Source organism: Pipistrellus kuhlii, unplaced genomic scaffold (assembly GCF_014108245.1).
Source record: "Pipistrellus kuhlii isolate mPipKuh1 unplaced genomic scaffold, mPipKuh1.p scaffold_m20_p_5, whole genome shotgun sequence".
Lineage (NCBI taxonomy): Eukaryota > Metazoa > Chordata > Mammalia > Chiroptera > Vespertilionidae > Pipistrellus > Pipistrellus kuhlii.
Window position 1 is genome coordinate 80,862,835 of NW_023425551.1, and position 20,665 is coordinate 80,883,499.

The window sequence follows — 20,665 nt, forward strand, 5'->3', positions numbered from 1 at the left end:
TCTATGTGGGGTGAAAAATGAAGCGGGAAAGCGGAAGTTCGGTTTTAAAAAACAGAAAGCTTGTTATGAATGTGACAACTAAGAAATAACAGGTTGCTTAAAGCAATAAAGCCAGGTACAATTTTCCATAGCATGTCTTTTACATATATATATAAATCCATATATATACTTATGGATTTAAGAGAGGAAGGGAGAGATAGAAAGATAAATGATAAGGGAGAATCATTGATTGGCTGCCTCCCGCACACCCCCTACTGGGGATTGTGCCTACAACCCAGGCATGTGCCCTAGACCAGAATCAAACCCTTCAGTCCACAGGCCAATGCTTTAATCACTAAGCAAACCAGTTAGGGCCATAGCATCTTTGTGTGTGTGTGTGTTTTAGCCTCATTAACCCCAGAAGATAGTAGAATAATAAGTTTCAAGCCCTGTTTCGGCTTCCTAGGTGTGCTGCTTGTGCCATTTCCTCCTCTGAAAAATAGTGAGGCTCAGTGGTTGATAACATGGATAATCGTTCATACTTGTGGGGTCTAAGGAAGAATTAAATGTGAAAATGCTTGTAAAGTGTTTAGTGCAATGTCTGCACATACAAAAGCTCCTCCTCCCCAAATAGTATCTTTATATAGGAGGAAATTGATAGAAGTTACTTGTCCACAAATATTACCTGTTCTAACAAGGCCAAACTTCCAGCCTAGTCTATCAGACTCTATAATGAAACTGAGGAGAAGGAGCTTTTGATTATACTGCTTCACATTTTCTGATGGTGGAATAGTAATAATTGCTTCTTTGAATGTTTACTATGACCCAGGGGCATTAAATGCATTAATAATTTAATCTACTCAGCAACCCTGTTATTCACATTTCAGGTGAGTAAATTGAGCTTTAACAAGTTTAAGCTTCCACACCCTGAAAGAAAAGTTAACTGTACAATGAAGTTATCAAGCTTCCACAACCCTAAAACAGTCGTAAATCTTAGCATTAGTAATACTAAGAACAATTAATCAGATTCTTTGTGTCTCCTGAGCTTGTCAACATTAAGTAGACACCATTAACTATGATATATATTCTTTCTTTTTTTAACTTTTTAATAGATTTCAGAGAGAAGAAGGGAGAGGGAGAGAGAGAGAAAAACATCAATGATGATAGAGAATCATTGATTGGCTGTCTCTTGCACTAGGGATTGAGTCCGCAACCCGGGTATGTGCGCTGACCAGGAATCAAATCATTAACTCCTGGTTGATAGGATGACGCTCAACCACTGATCCATGCCAGCTGGGCACTATGCTGTATTCTTACCAATCAATAAAAAATATTTAAAATAATAGATGTGGGGAAGCACGGGACTTGGTTGGAATGTCTGCAAGGAGGATTCTCCGAAAGGTTGGGGGCCTCTGAGGGGACCTTACAAAGGCGCAGCCTCTGCCTTAACTTTTCCAAACAAGTCTGATACCCCGGATGTTTGCTAGAATCGCTATGGTTAGTCTTTAAAGACCCGACCTTGTAGAAGCATGTGCTTTCTCAAGGAAATTTTTCCTGCTGTTCATTTTAGTTCAAGCTATTGTTACAATAAAAAGCTAACAAGGCAGGCAATTAGGGCTATTTGTTTCTAAAGCAAATTAGCCCCTTACTTCTCTCTCACAGAAACATATGAGTAATCTGTTCATCCATCACTCAGGTCTGCTGGTCAGTCCGGCAAATAGAAACAAAGAATTATAGCATTCTATGATAAGAACTATGATAAGACAACTTCATCAAGGAATAATATATAGTGTCAATGAGAACAGCTTTAGATCTAAAATGCATTGTGTTTGAATTCCAATACCAGGAGCTATTGCTTTGACTTTGGGGATGTTGCTTAATGTCTTTGTGTTTTAGCTTTCTCATCTGTAAAGTGGGGACAATAATTGCACCTACTTCATAGGTTCATGGCTGTGAGGACTGAATAATACATTTTCCATACCTGGTAAGGCACTTAGCACAGTAAGCATACTTAAATTAGTGGATAGTATTGGCACTGTCAATAATAAGAATTGATACTTAAAATACAGGTCTCTTAAATTCCATGCCCATGAATCCTTCTAGGCCTCTTCATGGCCACATAAAATATGAGCTATGGAAGTCAGAGCCATTTTTCCTCACCATTTGAATAAGAGATTTGAGCCTCACTTTGCAGACATCATTGGCTGCTGACACTTCTACCTTTTAGACATTCTTCAGAATCTACAATTCTTTTAAAAAAATATATTTTATTAATTTTTTACAGAGAGGAATAGAGAGGGATAGAGAGCTAGAAACATCGATGAGAGAGAATCATCAATCAGCTGCTTTTTGCACACCTCCTGCTGGGGATGTGCCTGCAGCCAGAGTACATGCCCTTGACTGGAATTGAACCCGGGACTTTCAGTCTGCAGGCTGACGGTATATCCACTGAGCCAAACCGGTTTCAGCAGAATCTACAATTCTTAATTCTAATTCCAGACCGTAGGGCCCTGAAATGTTGGGGAGAGGCTGAATCCCAGAGGGGAACTTGCTTCTGCACTTTCGGCTGTACATCCAGCTCAGAGGGGGCTCATCTGTGGATAGATGGTTTTCTGGGGAGGGTCAGATCATTGTGGCTTCCCCCGCTAACTTATCCTTTTGAACTGAGACCTCGCTGCCATGAAGTGGACTGAGAAGGCTGAAACTTGATCTTTGTATCTGGAAACAACAGCAGGGCACAGGGCCAGTTGTAGAAGCTGTCACCAGGCCTCCAGGTAGGTGTGAACTAGCTGTGGCTGAGAACTCCTGACCGTGGCTGGTGAGAGGAATGGGAATCCTGCCGGGACTTCACCCCATCTCATCGCACTCTACCCTGCAATTGAGAGTTGACTTAGCTGCTGCTTTCCAAGGCCAGCGCCTGGAGACAAGACTTTTGCCACCGAGACTAAGCAAGTGAGAACAACACTGGGACAACAGTGAGGATGCCCATCTGGCACCTACAGGATGGCGGCAGAGCCCATTCATTTAGCCTGGTGGAGTAGCGGGGGGAATAATTATTCTTCAGTTCTGCTGTCATTGTCTTGCCTCCCTCACAGTACACAGAGAGTTCACTGATGGGGACAGAAAAAGCCAAAGCCCCAGGGCCAGGGGAGCAAGTTCTTTTTTAACTTTTTAGGGTTGTTTTGGATTTTCAAAATTTAAAGTATAGTTGACATACAATATTATAGTAGTTTCAGGTGTACAACATAGTGATTCTACATTTATATAATGTGAGCACCACAATATGTCTAGTAAGTGTCACTGAACAAAGTTATTACAATATTACTGACTAGCCCTAGCTGGTTTAGCTCAGTGGATAGAGCCAAATATTGGGATGACACTATAACCAACTGAGCTCCCCAGAGGGCCCTTGGGTTTTCTTTACTGGTGAAACTGAGACCCAAAGAAGTGATATTAAGGACAAAGGGATGCATATATCTTTTTGAATATATGCTTTCATTTTCTTCAAATAAATACTCAGGAGTGGAACATATGATTTCACTTATACGTGGAATCCTAAAAAACAAAATCACATAGCAAAGACAGGATTTGAACCTAGGAATTGAGAGTCCAGTGCTTATGCTCTTTCCACTGAACATGCTGCATGTACATCTGAGACCTTCAAAATCTTGGCCTGAGTGTAACCTGGCTCCCAGTAACTCCCGTACTACAATTGATGAGCTGGAGTTTTTAAATTAAGTACAGTAATTCAAATCGCCAATATATAGTCCCCCTGCTGGAAGGCCTTTCACCTACAAAGGACTATTAAAAGGTGAATCTTAGTATGCATAATTTATACTTCAAATAGAGGCCTGGTGCACAAAATTCATGCACGGGGGTGTGTGTCCCTCAGCCCAGCCTGCACCCTTTCCAATCTGAGACCCCTTTCACAATCCAGGACTGCTGGCTCCAAACTGCTCGCCTGCCTTAGTGATTGCCCCTAACCTCTTCTGCCTGCCAGCTTTATCACCCCCTAACCACTCCCCTTCCAGCCTGTTTGCCCCCAACTTCCCTCCTCTGCCAGCTTGGTCACCCCTAATTGCCCTTCCCTGCAGACTCGATCGCCCCCAACTGCCCTCCCTTGCAGGCCTGGTCCCTCCCAACTGCCCTCCCCTGCTGGCCATCTTGTGGTGGCCATCTTGTGTCCACATGGGGGCAGCCATCTTGTGTGTTGGAGTGATGGTCAATTTGCATATTACTCTTTTATTAGATAGGATACACCTGACTTTAAAAAGATGTTGAAGCCGAGACCGGTTTGGCTCAATGGATAGAGCGTCGGCTTGGGGACTGAAGGGCCCGGGTTCAATTCCGGTCAAGGGCATGTACCTTGGTTGCGGGCATATCCCCAGTAGGGGGTGTGCAAGAGGCAGCTGATCGATGACTCTCTCTCATCGATGTTTCTAACTCTCTGTCTCTCTCCCTTCCTCTCTGTACAAAATCAATAAAATATATTTTAAAAAAATAAAAATAAAAATAAAAAGATGTTGAAGCCAGCAGGTGTAGCTCAGTGGTTGAGCATCAATCTGTCAACCAACAGGTCACATTTTGATTCCCCTTCAGGGTACTTGCCCCGGTTGTGGGCTAGATCCTTAGTAGGGGGCATGCAGGAGGCAGCCAATCAATGATTGATTCTTTCTCATCATTGATGGTTCTATATCTCTCTCCCTTCCTCTCTGAAATTATTTTTAAAAAATAATAAAAAAAGATGTTAGATATAACATGTAACAAGCTTCTGATAGCCCAGCCAGCATGGCTCAGTGATTGAGCATTGACCTATGAATTAGGAGGTCACTGTTCAATTCTTGGTCAGGGCATATGCTTCAGTTGTAGGCTTGATCTCCATGTGAGAATTCTCTCTTATCATTGATATTCCTATCTCTCTCTCCATCTCTCTCTCCCTTCCTTTCTGAAATCAAGAAAAAATATATTTAAAATAAAAAAGCTACTAATAGTGATGAAATGACAACTCAATGAAAAGGTATATATGAAAAGAAAATATAAATGTCCTTTATTTATTTTTTTAATAAATCTTTATTGTTCAGATTATTACAAATGTGATCCTCTTCCCCCCCTCAATTGCTCCCCTTCACCAGGTTCCCACCCCACCCTCTGTCCTTTCCCCATCCCCCACTGTCCTCATCCATAGGTGCACAGTTTTTGTTCAGTCTCTTCCCGCACCCCCACTCCCCTTTTCCCTGAGAATCGTCAGTCCACTCCCCTTCCATACCTCTGATTCTATTATATTCACCCGTTAATATTGTTCATCAGATTTTTAAATTCCCTTGGTTTTTAGATTCACTTGATAGTTACGTATTTGTTGATCATAATTTTTATCTTTATCTTCTTCCTCTTCCTAAATAACCTCCTTCAGCAATTCATATAATTCTGGTTTGGTGGTGATGAACTCTTTTAGCTTTTTTTAATTTGTGAAGCTCTTTATCTGTCCTTTGATTCTGAGTGATAGCTTTGCTGGGTAGATTATTTTTGGCTGTAGGTTCTTCCTATTCATCACCTTGAATATTTCTTGCCATTCCCGTCTGGCCTGCATGGTTTCTGTTGAGAAATCAGCTGACAATCTTATGGGTGCTCTTTTATAGGTCACTACCTGCTTTTCTCTTGCTTCTTTTAATATTCTCTCTTTGACTTTTGCTCTTGGAATTTTAATTATGATATGTCTTGGTGTGGTCCTCCTTGGATTCCTTTTGTTTGGGGTTCTGCGGGCTTCCTGGACTTGTAAGTCTATTTCTTTCCCCAGGTGGGGGAAGTTTTCTGTCACTATTTCTTCTAGTACTCTTTCGATATCTTGCTCTCTCTCTTCTTCTGGAATCCCCATAATTCTGATGTTGGTTCGCTTGAAATTGTCCCAGAGGTTTCTTACACTATCTTCAACTTTCTGGATTCTCTTATCTTCTCCCTTCTGCAGAGGAGTGTCCTCTGGCTCTTCGTGTTCTAAATCTTTGTCTTGATTCTTGCGATCTTCCAGTCTGTTTTTAGGACTTTGTATAATATTTTTTATTTCAGACAATGTTTTCTTCATTTCTTGTTGATCCCTTATTATTTCTAATTGCTCCCTTTTCATATCCTCATAGGTCTCATTTATTTTATCTGCCTTTTTTAGGATATTGTTGAATAACTTTATAACTGTAGTTTTGAACTCAATGTCCAATCTTTTCTTTTCCTCCATCTCCTTCCTTTGTGTCCTTCTTCTTGTCTGAATTTTAGTTGTTTCCCTGATTTGATGGAATAGCTTTGTGTGCTAGGTGTTCTGGTAGAGCCCAGTAGCACAGCTTTCCCAGTTACCTGCGGTGAACAGTCTTGGTGTAGCCCTTTGTGGGCTGTGTGTGCAGTCTTGTTGTTAAGCCTTGCTTATTGTTGGTATCACTGGGAAGCATTGATCTCCAAGCCAATTAGCTGTGAGGATCAGCAGTGTCTCAGCTAGGAGGGTTTCCGTATTCTGCTTGAATAGGGCGGGGTCTCGGGGTGGCACAGACAATCTTTGGTTCCCTGTCAGTCTCGCCTTAGAAAAGTCCTGTTCGTGGAGAGTTTTGGAAGATGGGTTGCAGGCGCGCGCACCTCTTTGGTAAAGGCGCAGACAAGCTTTGGATTCCTGCAAGTCCCTCCTTAGAGAAAGCCAGCCTCTGGGAGAGCTTCTGTACTCAGCCACAGGTAGGGCGGAGTCTCGGGTTGGTGCAGACAAACTTTGTTTTCCCTTCTGCTCCTCCCCAAGTCCCACAGTAATGGCCTCTGGCTTCACACACCTCCAAGAGATCTCTGCTCACTGCCTGACAGTCTGGCCTCTCCCTGTCTGGGGCCGTTTATCAGAGCAATAGGCTGATTCTGTTTTCCTCTCAGACAAGAAAGCCAGCCACGTTAGCTGTTCGCCCTCTCTGCACCAGGAGTAAGCCAGTAGCGAACTCAGCCCGGCCCGCCCTCTCTGCGTTCAGGGAGTAAGCCAGCAGCAATCTCGGTCCGGCCCTTCCTCTCCGCACCGGGATTAAGCCAGCGCCTTTTCGCACACACAGTTCTCCGTACCTTCACAGTTCCGGAGGTTCAGCGTGCCTTCTCTCTCCTTCCCAGTTGGCAGAGCCTCCTCTCAGCCAGCCGTCTGGCGCTTCAGGGCAATGCCTCCCTGTTTTTCAGTTCTAAATTCAAATTTGTTGTGGTAGGCTGCATTCGGGTGTCTACCCTATGCCGCCATCTTGGTTTCTCCTAAATGTCCTTTAAACATATAAAATATTCATTCCCACTCATAATCATATTACTTCAATGAAAATTCACTGAACTACCATTATTACTTGTCAGATTGATAAAAATACAAATGATTACTAATTAGGCATCGAGGAACTATTAGGCAACAAGAATGGCAATTTGGCAGTGTCTACCAAAAATTTATATTTTGACTTAACAACTTTATTCCTGGAAATTTATCCTACAGTTATAGTTGCAGGTGTGCAAAATGATGTCTATACAAGCTTTTTCAGAGTTTGAATGAAAGAGCAAAAATCTGGAAAGCTAGCCCTAGCTGGTTTGGCCCCATGGATAGAGCATCAGCCTACAGACTGAAGAGTCCCAGGTTTGATTCCAGTAAAGGGCACATGCCTGGGTTGTGGGCTTGATCCCCCCTGGGGAGTGTGCAAAAGGCAGCTGATCAATAGCTCTTTCTCATCATTGATGTTTCTACCTCTCTCTTCCTCTCTGAAATTAATTAGAAATATTTTTTAAAAATCTGGAAAGCTAAATAAATATTCATCAACAAGGACCTGATTAAATAAATTACAGAATATCTATACTGTGGAATACTATGCAGCTGCAGAAATGAATGAGAAATATCTTTGTGTACTGATAAGGGAAGCTCTCCAAAACATATTACTGGTTGAAAAAAACAGGGTGCAGAACAGTGTATATAGTAGACTAGAGGCCCAGTGCACAAAATCATGCACGAGTAATTCCCTAGGCCTGGCTGGCTATCAGGGCCTTCCTTACCCCAGCTGCTGGTCGCTGGCCAGGGCCTTCCTTTATTCCTCACTGCCCCCTAGTGGTCAGCACACGTCATAGTGAACAATTGAACTCCTGAGGGGACAATTTGCATATTAGCCTTTTATTATATAGGACTAGAAGCCCATTGCAGGAAGATTCCTGCAAGAACAGGGCTTCCAGCGGGCTTCTCTCCTGCCACCACCACCTCTCCCGCCCCTATTCCCCTGCGCTTTCCCTGCTGCCTCTGCCCTCACCCTCCTTCCCACTTTTTTCCTCCAGCCACCAACACCCCCCCACCACCCCTGCTTTCCCTCCCACTGCCACCGCTGCCCCGCACTTTCCCTCCCGCCGCCACCTGGTGCTTTCCCTTTCCTCCCTCTGTCTCTGGCCCCCACCCTGAGCTTTCCCTCCAGCCACCCCTGTCCCATGCTTTCCCTTCTGCTGCCGCCCCTCACTTTTCTACTGCTCACAGCTGCCGCCTGCCCTCAGTGCATGCAAATTAACGACCATCTTTGTTTGGTTAATTTGAATACTCACTCTGGTTGGCTGTGGGTGGAGCAAAGGGACAGTCAATTAGCATTTTCTCTTTTATTAGTGTAGATAGTATTTATATAAAAAGAAGGAAAGTAGTACATATTTGTATTATCTTGTAAATGTATTAAAAGTTTCTTAAACACCGAAACTGGTTTGGCTCAATGGTAGAACGTTAGTCTTCGGACTGAAAGGTCTCGGGTTCGATTCCGGTCAAGGGCATGTACATTGGTTGTGGGCACATCCCCAGAGGGGGTGTGCAAGAGGCAGCTGATTGATGTTTCTCTCTCATCGACGTTTCTAGCTCTCTATCTCTCTCCCTTCCTCTCTGTAAAAAATCAATAAAATATATTTTTTTAAAAAGTTTCTTAAAGGAGCACTAACTGGTTTGGATCAGTGGATAGAGTATCAGGCACATCCCCAGTCGGGGGTGTGCAGGAGGCAGCTGATCGATGTTTCTCTCTTATTGATGTTTCTAATTCTCTGTCCCTCTCCCTTCCTTTCTGTAAAAAAAAATTAATAAAATATATATATTTTAAAAGTTTCTTAAAGGAGCTCTAGCTGGTTTCGCTCAGTGGATAGAGCATCGACCTGTGGATTGAAGGGTCCCAGGTTCTGCTCTGATCTAGGACACATACCTGAGTTTTGGGCTTGATCCCCAGAGTGGGGCGTGCAGGAGGCAGCCGATCAATGATTCTCTCTCTTCATTGATGTTTCTTTCTCTCTCCTTCTCCCTTCCTCTCTAAAGTCAATAAAACATATTTTTTACAAGTATATATATATTTTTTAAAAAAACCAATGGGGAAATATCCTCAGGTGAGGATTAACAAAAAACAAAAAAAAAAAAAAAAAAAAAAAAGGAAAAAAAAAGAAAAGAAAAGAAAAGAAAAGACACTAATTGGTTTGGCTCAGTGGATAGAGCGTCGGCTTGCGGACTGAACCGTCCCAAGTTCAATTCTGGTCAAGGGCATGTACCTTGGTTGTGGGCACATCCCCAGTAGGGGGTGTGCAGGAGGCAGCTGATTGATGTTTCTCTCTCATCGATGTTTCTAACTCTCTATCCCTCTCCCTTCCTCCCTGTAAAAAAATCAATAAGATATACTTAAAAAAAAGAAAAAGAAAAAGAAAAGAAAGAAAAAAGAAAAGGAAAGCCATTGACTGAGAGAATATATTTGTAAAACATTTATTTCACAAATGCTTTCATTCAGAATATATTAAAAACTTTCACAAATCAATAAGAAAGGTACCCAAAATTGTTTTTTTTCCCCAAAATTGTTTTTAATGAGCAAAAGATTTGAACACTCACACACACAAAAAAATAAGCCCGTAAAAAAAGTGACAAAAATGTTACTAATTAGGGAAAGGCAAATTAAAACCACAACAAGAAACCATCACAAACCCACTATAAGAGCAAAAATTAAAAAGACTGATAATACCAATGTCTCATTTATTGCTGACAGGAGTGAAAAATGATACAACTTCTTTGGGAAAATGTTTGGTGGTTTCTTGTAAAGTTTTTTATACACCTACCTGATGACCCAAGAAACCAATTCCTCAGCAATTATTCAAGAGAAATGAAACATATGTTCATAAAGAGACTTGTGTAAAAATGTTCAAAGAAGTTCTCTTCATAATAAGCTCAAGCTAGAAACAACCCAAATGTCCATCCCAGTAGCATGGTTGAACAAATTCATACAATAGAAAGCTACTCACCAATAAAAAGGAACAAACTACTCATATATATGGTAACATAAATGAACTTCATAGGTACAAACATTGTGCTGAATGGAAGAAACCAGACACAATAAGGTGCATGCCATTTTCTCAATTATACCAAGAACTAAAACAGGAAAAACAAATTTATGGTGGACTAAAATGGAAGAGTGTTTGTGTCTGGGCATGTCAAATTGCTCAGGCAACAGAAATGATGGTAATGTTTTATATTTTGGTAGGAGTGTAAGTTACATAAGTATGGGCATTTATCTAACCTCATCAAATTGTGCTAAGATTTGTGTATCTCACTGTCCCCCCCCCCCAAAAAAAAAGCAAAACAAACTTCTGTAAATAAATATTGACCTGTACTTGGTAGATTAGACTTGAGCAAGGAGAAAATATATTGAGGGTGATGAGAGCTAGTTTTCTCACAGTTGGGCAAAGGAAGTTATAGAAATGGAGAGGGAAAACTTGCCATCCGATGCTGGGTTAGAATTGGAGGTATCAGTATGAACTCCTGGTTTTCTACAAATTTCCTGGCTTTGTCTCCTGAGAGAGCCTAGAGAAGCAGTTATATATTAGTTACAATGAGCATAAGGAACACCCATATCTTATCTTCTAAATACCACTCTCCAATTAGGGAAGAAGCGTATCTTGGAGAACAGACTTCTGCAGAGAAAGTATAAGATGAACCTGACACATCCTGTGCCAGAAATAAGAAAGTGACAGTATATGGAAAGAATCCAGAAGCCAGCTTGAAGGGCTAACACTGGCCAAGTCTGACATAGTCTTTGAGCATCAAAAATAAATAATGATAGTCATGGATTATAACCCAGGGAATTAAATAAGAATCCATGAGTCTATTCTGATATCAATAAATGCGACTGAGGGGGAGATCTTCCTTACAGAATTACAGCTACTAGCCGGGACCAGTTTGGCTCAATGGATAGAGCGTCAGCTTGGGGACTGAAGGGTCCTGGGTTCGATTCCGGTCAAGGGCACGTACCTTGGTTGCGGGCATATCCCCAGTAGTGGGAGTGCAGGAGGTAGCTGATTGATGACTCTCTCTCATCGATGTTTCTAACTCTCTATCTCTCTCCCTTCCTCTCTGTACAAAATCAATAAAATATATATATAAAAAAAAAAAGAATTACAGCTACAAATAGGAAGGAATAGTGGAGTTAGAAAATCATCATACTAGTAGATGCTAAAACTTGAGGGTTAAAGTGTAATGAGGTAAAGCCTCAAAATATCTACCCACAATTTACTTTTTAGTTATAAAAGGGAAATCAGTAACTTCACAGTGGATAGATCTGTCAGCCTTTACCTTAACCAAGTGATCAAAATTAACATTGTTAATCCTATCTAATAAAGAGGGGATATGCAAATTGACCATCACTCCATCACAAATATGGCAACACCTATAGCCACAAGGTGGTGGTTCCCAGTCCTCTCAGCCCTGCTGGAGTTCCCCAGTCCCAAGGGGTTGAGAGGGGGCCACTGAAAATGGGCAGTGTGAGCAGCCTGGCAGAATCCTTGCTTTGTTGCCACAGCAATAAGGCAAGCATTCCACCCCAGCCGCAGAGGGCCTCTGGGTAGTGGGCAAGGAGTGGCTGGGGTTGGGGATAAACTTGTGTTGTCACCCTGGTGACGAGGCAAGCGTTTCATGTCCAGCCATGGATGGGCCTCTGGCTGGGGAGGGCAGTTGGGGGCCATGAGGCTGGCAGGGGAGAAGTTTTGGGGTGCTCAGGCCAGGGGGTGGGCAGTTGGAGGGAAGCAGGCCTGCAGGGGGGGACAGTTGGGGGCAAACAGGCTGGCAGGCAGAATGGTTAGGGGTGATTGGGCAGGCAGTCAGGTGAGCAATTAGGAGCCAGTGGTCCCAGATTGCGAGAGGAATGTCTGACTGCCAGTTTAGGCCTACAGGGACATCCCCCCAGCAGTCAGACATCCTCCAAGGGGACCCAGATTGGAGAAGGTGCTGGCCAGACTGAGGGACACCACCCCCATGCATGAATTTCATGCACCGGGCCGCTAGTATTGAGATATACCTGTTACAAGACAAAATTTGGGCCCAGAGCAGATCTACGTAGGGTCAGTCAGTCTATAGTGTGTGGGTTCTTGCCTTTTCACAGGAAAGATTTCACACCTTGAGTCCAGGTGATTCTGAGAGTATATTCATTGTTTATGTATTTATGTATTTTGGTTAATGGTCATTCTAGGATATTTTTTTCTTTACTGTCCTTTTCAGAGAGAGGAAGGAAGGGAAAGAGGAGAAGAGGCAGAGAGAGAGAAAGAGAAAGAGAAAGAGAGAGAGAGATCAATGCGAGACTGGTGTGTTCCCCTTTTTTCTTTTTGGTTGCCTCCTTTATGCACCTGGACTGAAGTCAGGGAGCAAACAGCAACCCAGGTACATGCTCTTGACTGGGAATTGAACCTGCAACCCTTTGGTATGCAGGCCAATGCTCTAACCACTAAGAAACACTGGCCAGGACAAGAATATAGTTATTAAAGCTGGGGACAGTGAAATAAAGGGAGAAGTTATGGGTAGAAGAAACAACAGGAGAGAGAAAGTCAGAGAAATAGGGGGCCTTGGAGCCAGGTTCAGGGGGTAAGTCCAGTACAAGCTGCTGCTACCTACTGCTCCCCTGGTTGCAAGTTTCATGGTATCCTTAGAGTTTAGGAGAAAAAGAACAGAGATACAAGGCATGGGTCCTTTGTCTTGAGGCTTTAAAAAAAATTATATATATAATTTTTTACAGAGAGAAAGAGAGAGAGATAGAAAGCTAGAAACGAGAAACATCTACCAGCTGCCCCCTGCACAACCCCTACCGGGGATGTGCCCGCAACCAATGTACATGCCCTTGACCCGAATCGAACCTGGGACCTTTCAGTCTGCAGACCGACACTCTATCACTAAGCCAAACCAGTTTCGACTGTCTTGAGGCTTTTTATCTTTCTTTGGTGGGTGGGAACCCTAAGGGAGGTCTCAGGGGAAGGTCTTAACAGAATATTCATTAGCTTTCCAGGTGTGTCTTTAAATATGTTGATTCATGAAACTATGCACATTGAGGGGTCAGGGTTATATTACCTGGTTAGTTGTTTTTTTTTTTAATATATATTTATTGATATTTTACAGAGAGGAAGAGAGAGGGGCTGAGAGCCAGAAACATTGATGAGAGAGAAACACCGATCAGTCACTTCCTGTACACACCCACTGGGGATGTGCCCGCAACCAAGGTACATGATCTTGACCGGAATCGAATCGGGGACCCTCCAGTTCGCAGGCCAACGATCTATCCACTGAGCCAAACCAGTTTTGGCGTTACCTGGTTAGTTTTATTTTCAAAGACCGTCATCAAAGACAGACCAAGACTGACACAGGTCTGCCCAGGGCTGGTCTGGAATATGTAAACCATTTGCTCCTAAGTGTCATTGGTCAAGGAAGATAAAACCTTATGTTTTATTAACTGGCTGTAAAGTGTTCAAATTTTTGGCCTTGTTTCATTATTTTGTCTCTGTTTCCCTTATTCCACTTGTCAAGGAATTTCCCTAGTTTTTTACTATCCTGTCACAAATCAACATCATGTACCTCCTGAAATGATGTCATAGTCCTGTCAAAATGTGTAATCTGAATTTAAGAATGAGAGAACATCAGCCAGACAAAAATTGAATGACATTCTGGAAAAAAAAAAAAAAAAAAAACCTGTACTTTTCAAAATTGCCAAGGTTGAGAAAGACAAAGTAAAGCTGAGGAACTCATAAGTAACCTTGTTTGTTTATTTATTTATTAATCCTCACCTAAGGATATTTTTCCATTGATTTTTAGAGAGAGTGGGAGGGCGGAGGAGGGACAGAGACAGAAATATTAATACATTGATTGTCTCCTGCACGCACCCTGGGCCAGGGCCAGGGATCGATCCTGCAATCAAGGTACATGCCCTTGACCGGAATTGAACCCCAGGACCCTTCAGTCATCGGGCGGACACTCTATCCACTGAGCCAAACCAGCTAAGGCAGAAACCTTATTTATAAGATTCCAGATTAGAGGAGACTAAAAATTAATGACAACTAAGTACAAATGTGATTCTGAACAGGATGTTAGTTTGAGAACAGATATAAGCAAAATGGACCCTATCTGGACACTTGCTAAATATTAATTTGTTACTACTGTAACAAATTACCATGTGTTTGGTGCATTAAAATAACCCACATCTATTCTCTTTCAGTTCTGGGCCTAGGTTCGAAATCAGCTTCACTGCACTGAAATCAAGGCGTTGGCAGAGCTGTATTCTTCTGGCGTGGTCAGGCACACAAAGCCCCCCAGTTGCTGTTGAGTAAATGATAAAAATATGAATGTGAAATGGGGCAAAATGAAAGGTATATAGGAGCTCCTCGAGTTATATTTGCAGCTCATCTGTAAGTGTGACTATGTTACAATTTAAAGTCCCCCATCCTAAGGGTTTTAAGAGCGAAGATTCTAGGGGAGGTCCCAGGGAAAAATCTTAACAGACCATTCAGTAGCTTTCCAGGTATGTCCATTCAGGGCTGTGGTCTCACTGATGGATTGGCCAGCCCAGGGCAGGGGTCGTTATTCATTGCAGCTGGTCCTGATGTCAGCCTTGGCGGTTTTACTGCTTATCTGGCCCTGGAGCTGAAAAACAACTGAGTCATTCATAGATGTTATATCTAGGGAGGAGAGGTCAGGGGGTCCAAATGGGTGACCAGTGATTTCCTGGGGGAGGAAAAATACCCTGGGGGCAAGGTCCCACCCTTTTTATTGTCCTTTGCTAGGCATCTGGAGCTTTCCACCCTGGTGACCCTCTGCACCTGGCCATCCTCCTTGCTCTGCTCATGTCTACCTGCCTACATCAATACTAGCTATGCAAAGTTGAGCAATTTATTTAAATCCCTCTAAGTTTTCTCATTTATCAAGCAGAGACAATAATACCACACAAGGTTGATGCATTAAATAAAGTACATAATATACATAACATGCATAGCACAGTGCCTGGCACAGAGCCAGCCATAAGTGTCTATTGTTAGCATTCTATAACTCTCACGTCGCTTCTCGTCCTAGTTACATCAGTTCCCAGGCTAGTGGTGGAGCTATTCAGGTCAAACCTTTCCTTGGCCATTTGTTCCTTGGTCTCTGCCCACAACATAACATAGATTTGTTTGTTTGTTTGTTTTTACGTAGGTTAGTTTAATCAAAAAGAAAGAGCAAGGCCTTAGAACAGACCCACATGGCAGGATGTAATACAAAGAGCAGTGAGTCATTTTGCAAAATACACCTCAATGCCTAGGTCTGGGGGCAGTGCGGGCACCCTGAGTCTCTGTGGTTTGCCCCTCTCATTATTCTAAACAACAGGTGTTGGCAAACTTCCACCAAAGCGGGCTGAATTATCTATTTTCTACTCTGGAATTTAGAGGGAAAGGAAGGAGTGGTATCCAGGGAGGTCAGGTCAACAGCTGTGGGAGTTCACACATTCTCCACACTCGATGCCACGGAAGTTTCAGATGAGTCTGTCCAGAGGTCCAACTAGGGACACGGTGGGCCTCTTGGTGACCCGAAAAACAGAAACCGGCCTCCAAAGTCTCGTGTCTGACCATTTCTTTTCTGCCAGATAGAAAGACCCTCTTCGTCTGGAAATGGGCCCCTGGAGCCGGAATCTGGGCCCTAAAGCTGGGGGCCATTTCCTGCGCATAGCCGAGCCAGGATTTGGCCCACCATCAGAGAGGGTGATTTAACCTTCCAGTTAGTGACCAGAGTTGAGGAGTTTAGCAAATTTGGTAAATGATGTAATTTATGATGATGTAGCCACGTTAATACTCTTTTAGACTGGCAGATGTCCGAGTTCTCCTGGTTTCATAAACTAGCAGATTTGAACACAGTAAAGTAAAAACTCAAGACAAATGTGAATGTACCTGAAACAAATAGCGACCTTTACTGAAGTCTTAAGTCAAACATGCAACTTTGGTCCTTGTGCGAAGCCCTCCCAGCATTTCTGGTGGTCACTTGTAAGCATCAGACTTCTTTGTGGCTCAGACAACAGGAGTGAGGTCAGCGCTCCTCTCCTCCGGGCGACAGCCCTCCCCCAGGATGAGCGCTAGGCCCTTCCTAACTGTGCTTTTTTTTTTTTTAATTGATTTTTTAATATATTTTATTGGTTTTTTACAGAGAGGGAGAGGGATAGAGAGCTAAAAACATCGATGAGAGAGAAATATTGATCAGCTGCCTCCTGCACCGCCCCCCTCCCCAACTGGGGATGTGCCTGCAACCAATGTACCTGCCCCTGACCGGAATCGAACCCGGGACCTTTCAGTCCATAGGCTGACACTCTATCCACTGAGCCAAACCAGTTTCGGCATAATTGATTTTTTAAAGAGAAGAGGGAGATGGATAAAGTCAAAACATCGTTGAGAGAGAAACATAGATCAGCTGCCTCCTGCACACCTCCTACTGGGGAGGTGCCTGCAACCAAGGTATATACTCTTGACCGGAATCGAACCTGGGACCCTTCAGTCCACAGGCCAATGCCACTGAGCCAAACTGGTTAGGGCATAACTGTGCTGTGTTTGCTGACTAACTTCTGACCTCCTGCACTCTGGACCTTGCCTGTCTTAACCTGTGGTCCTTTCCCATTTCCCCGTGACGTGAGTGGACTCAGTGGACCTGGCTCCTTTCTGTTGGTATCAGCCTGATCCTGGGGCACCCTGTTTTCCTACCACTTACCAAAGCGCTCCTGGATTGTTGTAAGGGGTGTTCTTAGGATGGGGGAGTGGGGGGCAGGCCCTTTGGAAGGTAGTTAGGCAACTGTCCCTTCTTGCAGAATTTCAGGGCCATCCTTACACTGTGTCACATAATTAATGCCCCTTGGGTTTGTGAAAGTTGGGGACTCTGAGTTTCAGGAAATGGTTATAAAGCTGTGTTTCCTCACCACTGTTTCCACTTAAATGGTGTATTTATATGGAGTGGCTTGCTGTTAGGGAGGCTCAGGCTCTCCCCAGGCCACCTCCCAGTGCCTCCACTCCCCATCCCTGGTCAGACATGAAAATAAATGTGTGGAGAACATCTGAAATCAAAGGCTGTGGCAGTTTGTAGCCACCACCAGCTCCTTCCAGAAGGTCAGGAAGTGACATAACTGAAGCGAGACTAAAATGAAAGCTAGGAGAGGAAAGAAAAAGGAGAAAGACTTTGCCAGGAGCAAATCTGCACGGGAGGGCTCCGAATCTCTTTCTGCGGGTTCCAGAAAGACTCGTGTCACCGTTTAGTCAAAAGGCTTTTGTGGAAGAGGAAGGCGGGTCCTGTGTGCGGTAACTCAAGTTCAAGTTCTAAGTCCTCCAGGTTCCAGTTACGTAAGCCTGTGAAATTGTTTAGCTTTCCCAGTAGGTGTTTCGGTCCCTGCAATGAGGTCAGTGACCCATGCCACACCACAGGTTGACGTGAGGCTCCAGGGAGATAACGGTTTGTTACGTATTATAAGTTTCAGTTTACCTAAATGCTTTTGAACTTTTTGAAATTTCTTCTAAACATTTTAGGGAACCTGCCAATCATTTCAAATGCAACTTGTTTTTGTAAATTCCCCTTCTTCCTCCCACATATAGGTCGGTCCAGAGTCTGTAAAGTCCCTTTTCGCAAAGCAAATGCCCCGGGGAAAAGGCACAGTCAATGAATGCTTCAGCTGGGAGCAGGCATGGCACCTGGGATGGGCGGGAAGGACCGGAGGACCACTAGTGGGCTGGAGCTCCGTAAAGAAGCTCCTGAGACCTGACAGCGGGGGCGACTGTTTGCTGAGGGGAGAACTGGGCGGAGCAAAACCACCTTTCAGCACTTTTTCCAGGTACCCATTCCTGTACAAAGGGTTGGAATCATTTGTTTCCTCTCTGTGACATGTACACATTTGTAAATGTGTATGGATAAATTATATTTAATCCGGTCCCTTAACTGACAAACCACTAATGACCAGATGTCAGCTCCCAGTTCACCAGTGAGAAATAAATTAGGAAGAGGCCAAAACCGGTTTGGCTCAGTGGATAGAGCGTTGGTCTGCAGACTGGGGGGTCCCAGGTTCAATAAAATATATTTTAAAAATAAATAAATAAATAAATTAGGAAGAGACCAGGAACATATTGAACATTCGCAGGAGAAAAGCTCAGAATTGTTCTTTTCTACTGGGGCAGAAGCCTGGCCTTTTTTTTTTTTTTTTTTAATGGGAAGTTTTTGAGCCCTTAGTTTTCACTTTTTTTTTTTTTAAATATATTTTATTGATTTTGTCCAGAGAGGAAGGGAGATAGAGAGTTAGAAACATCGATGAGAGAGAGTCATCGATCAGCTGCCTCTTGCACACCCCCTACTGGGGATATGCCCGCAACCAAGGTACAAGCCCTTGACCGGAATCGAACCCGGGACCCTTCAGTCCCCAAGCCGACGCTCCATCCATTGAGCCAAACCGGTTTCGGCAGTTTTCAGTCTTAATATTCACCCTCCAAACACTGATGAATAGCTTTCTTCTTGCTGCTCTGACACTTTTAAATAAAACTTTTAAAAAATTAAATTGTAATTGTAGACAGAAATATATTAATCTTGATGAATTTTTACCTATGCACACACCGGGGTAACTCCATCAAGGTGTACCAACCCTTCCCAGCACCCACGGAGGCTCTCCCAAGCTGGCACTCAGGCAATAACCATTGCCCCCTCACCACCTCCCCAGACAACCACCGCTATCAGCAGAGATTAGTTTCGCCAGTTTTATAAATGGAATCACACAGATATGCTCTTTGGCATATGCTCGCTAGCCATCCATGATGTTGCATATAGCAGGAGTTCTTCTTTGCATTTAGTATTCCATTGTGTGGATAGATCACAATTTATCCTTCCTTCTGTCCATTGCCATTAGATCGTTCCTAAATTTGGGTGATTATGAGTAGCACTACTTATAATGCTACCAGCCATAGATATAATCTCTATTAACATTTTATACATATTATAGTATTTAGTAAAGTTTATATGTATAGTTTTCTTTTTCAAAAGGTGTATGATACTGTATTTATTTTATTAACTTTAAAAAATATATTCTATTGATTTTTTACAGAGAGGAAGAGAGAGGGATAGAGAGCTAGAAACACCTATGAGAGAGAATCATCGATCAGCTGCCTCTTGCACACCCCTACTGGGAATGTGCTAGCAACCAAGATACATGCCCTTGACTGGAATCGAACCTGGGACCTTTCAGTCCACAGGCCGACGCTCTATCCACTGAGCCAAACCGACTTTGGCTATTTTATTAACTTTTTAAAACTTATATTTTAATAAATATTAATAAATGGTTATCTTTGTAACGTACTTAAAAATTTTTTAAATATATTTTAATTGATTTTAGAGAGGAAGGAAGGAGGAGAGATAGAAACATCAATGATGAGAGAGAATCATTGATTGGCTGCCTCCTGCATGCCCCTTACTGGGAGCCCCAAACTCAGGCATATGTCCTGATCGGGAATTGGACCAGGAATTGAACCATGAATTCCTGCTTCATAGGTCGAGGCTCAACCATTGAGCCACACGAGCTGGGTGAATGACTTTTGTTGTTGTTGTTTTTAATCCTTGCCCAAAGGCTTTTAAAAAATTATTTTAAAGAGAGAAAGAGAGAGAGGGAGGAGGCGAGAAGAGGGAGAAGAAGAGGGAGAGGGAGAGAAACATCAATCGGTTACCTCTCGTACACACCCAGACAAGGGATCAAACCTGAAATCTGCATATGTATCCTGACTGGAAATCAAACCTTGAACTAGTAACCCTCCAGTGGGATGTCAGTTCAACCAACTATGTCACACCAGCCAGGGCTGGCTGGGTTTTATGGTAAATATATTCTTTTTAAAATATATATATATATTTTATTGATTTTTTACAGAGAGGAAGGGAGAGAGATAGAGAGCTAGAAACATTGATGAGAGAGAAACATCGACCAGCTGCCTCCTGTACAACCCCCACCGGGGATGTGCCCGCAATCAGTGCACATGCCCTTGACTGGAATCGAACCCAGGACCCTTCAGTCCGCAGACCAACACTCTATCCACTGAGCCAAACCGGTTTTGGCGTAAATATATTCTTAACTTTTTAAGAAATTGGGCAATAAAAATAAATCTCAGTTTTAGTGGTCAAGTACATATCATGTGTCAAGAATTCCAGCTTCCTGTGGCTTAGTTGGAGAAGAATAAATTTACTTTTAAATATATTTTTATTGATTTCAGAGAGGAAGAAAGAGGGAAAGATAGAAACATTGATGATGAGAGAGAATCATTGATCAGCTGCCTCCTACACGACCCACACTGGGGACAAAGCCCACAACCAGGCATGTGCCCTGATCAGAAATCAAACTGTGACTTCCTCTTGATTTATAGATTGACACTCAACCACTGAGCCACACCA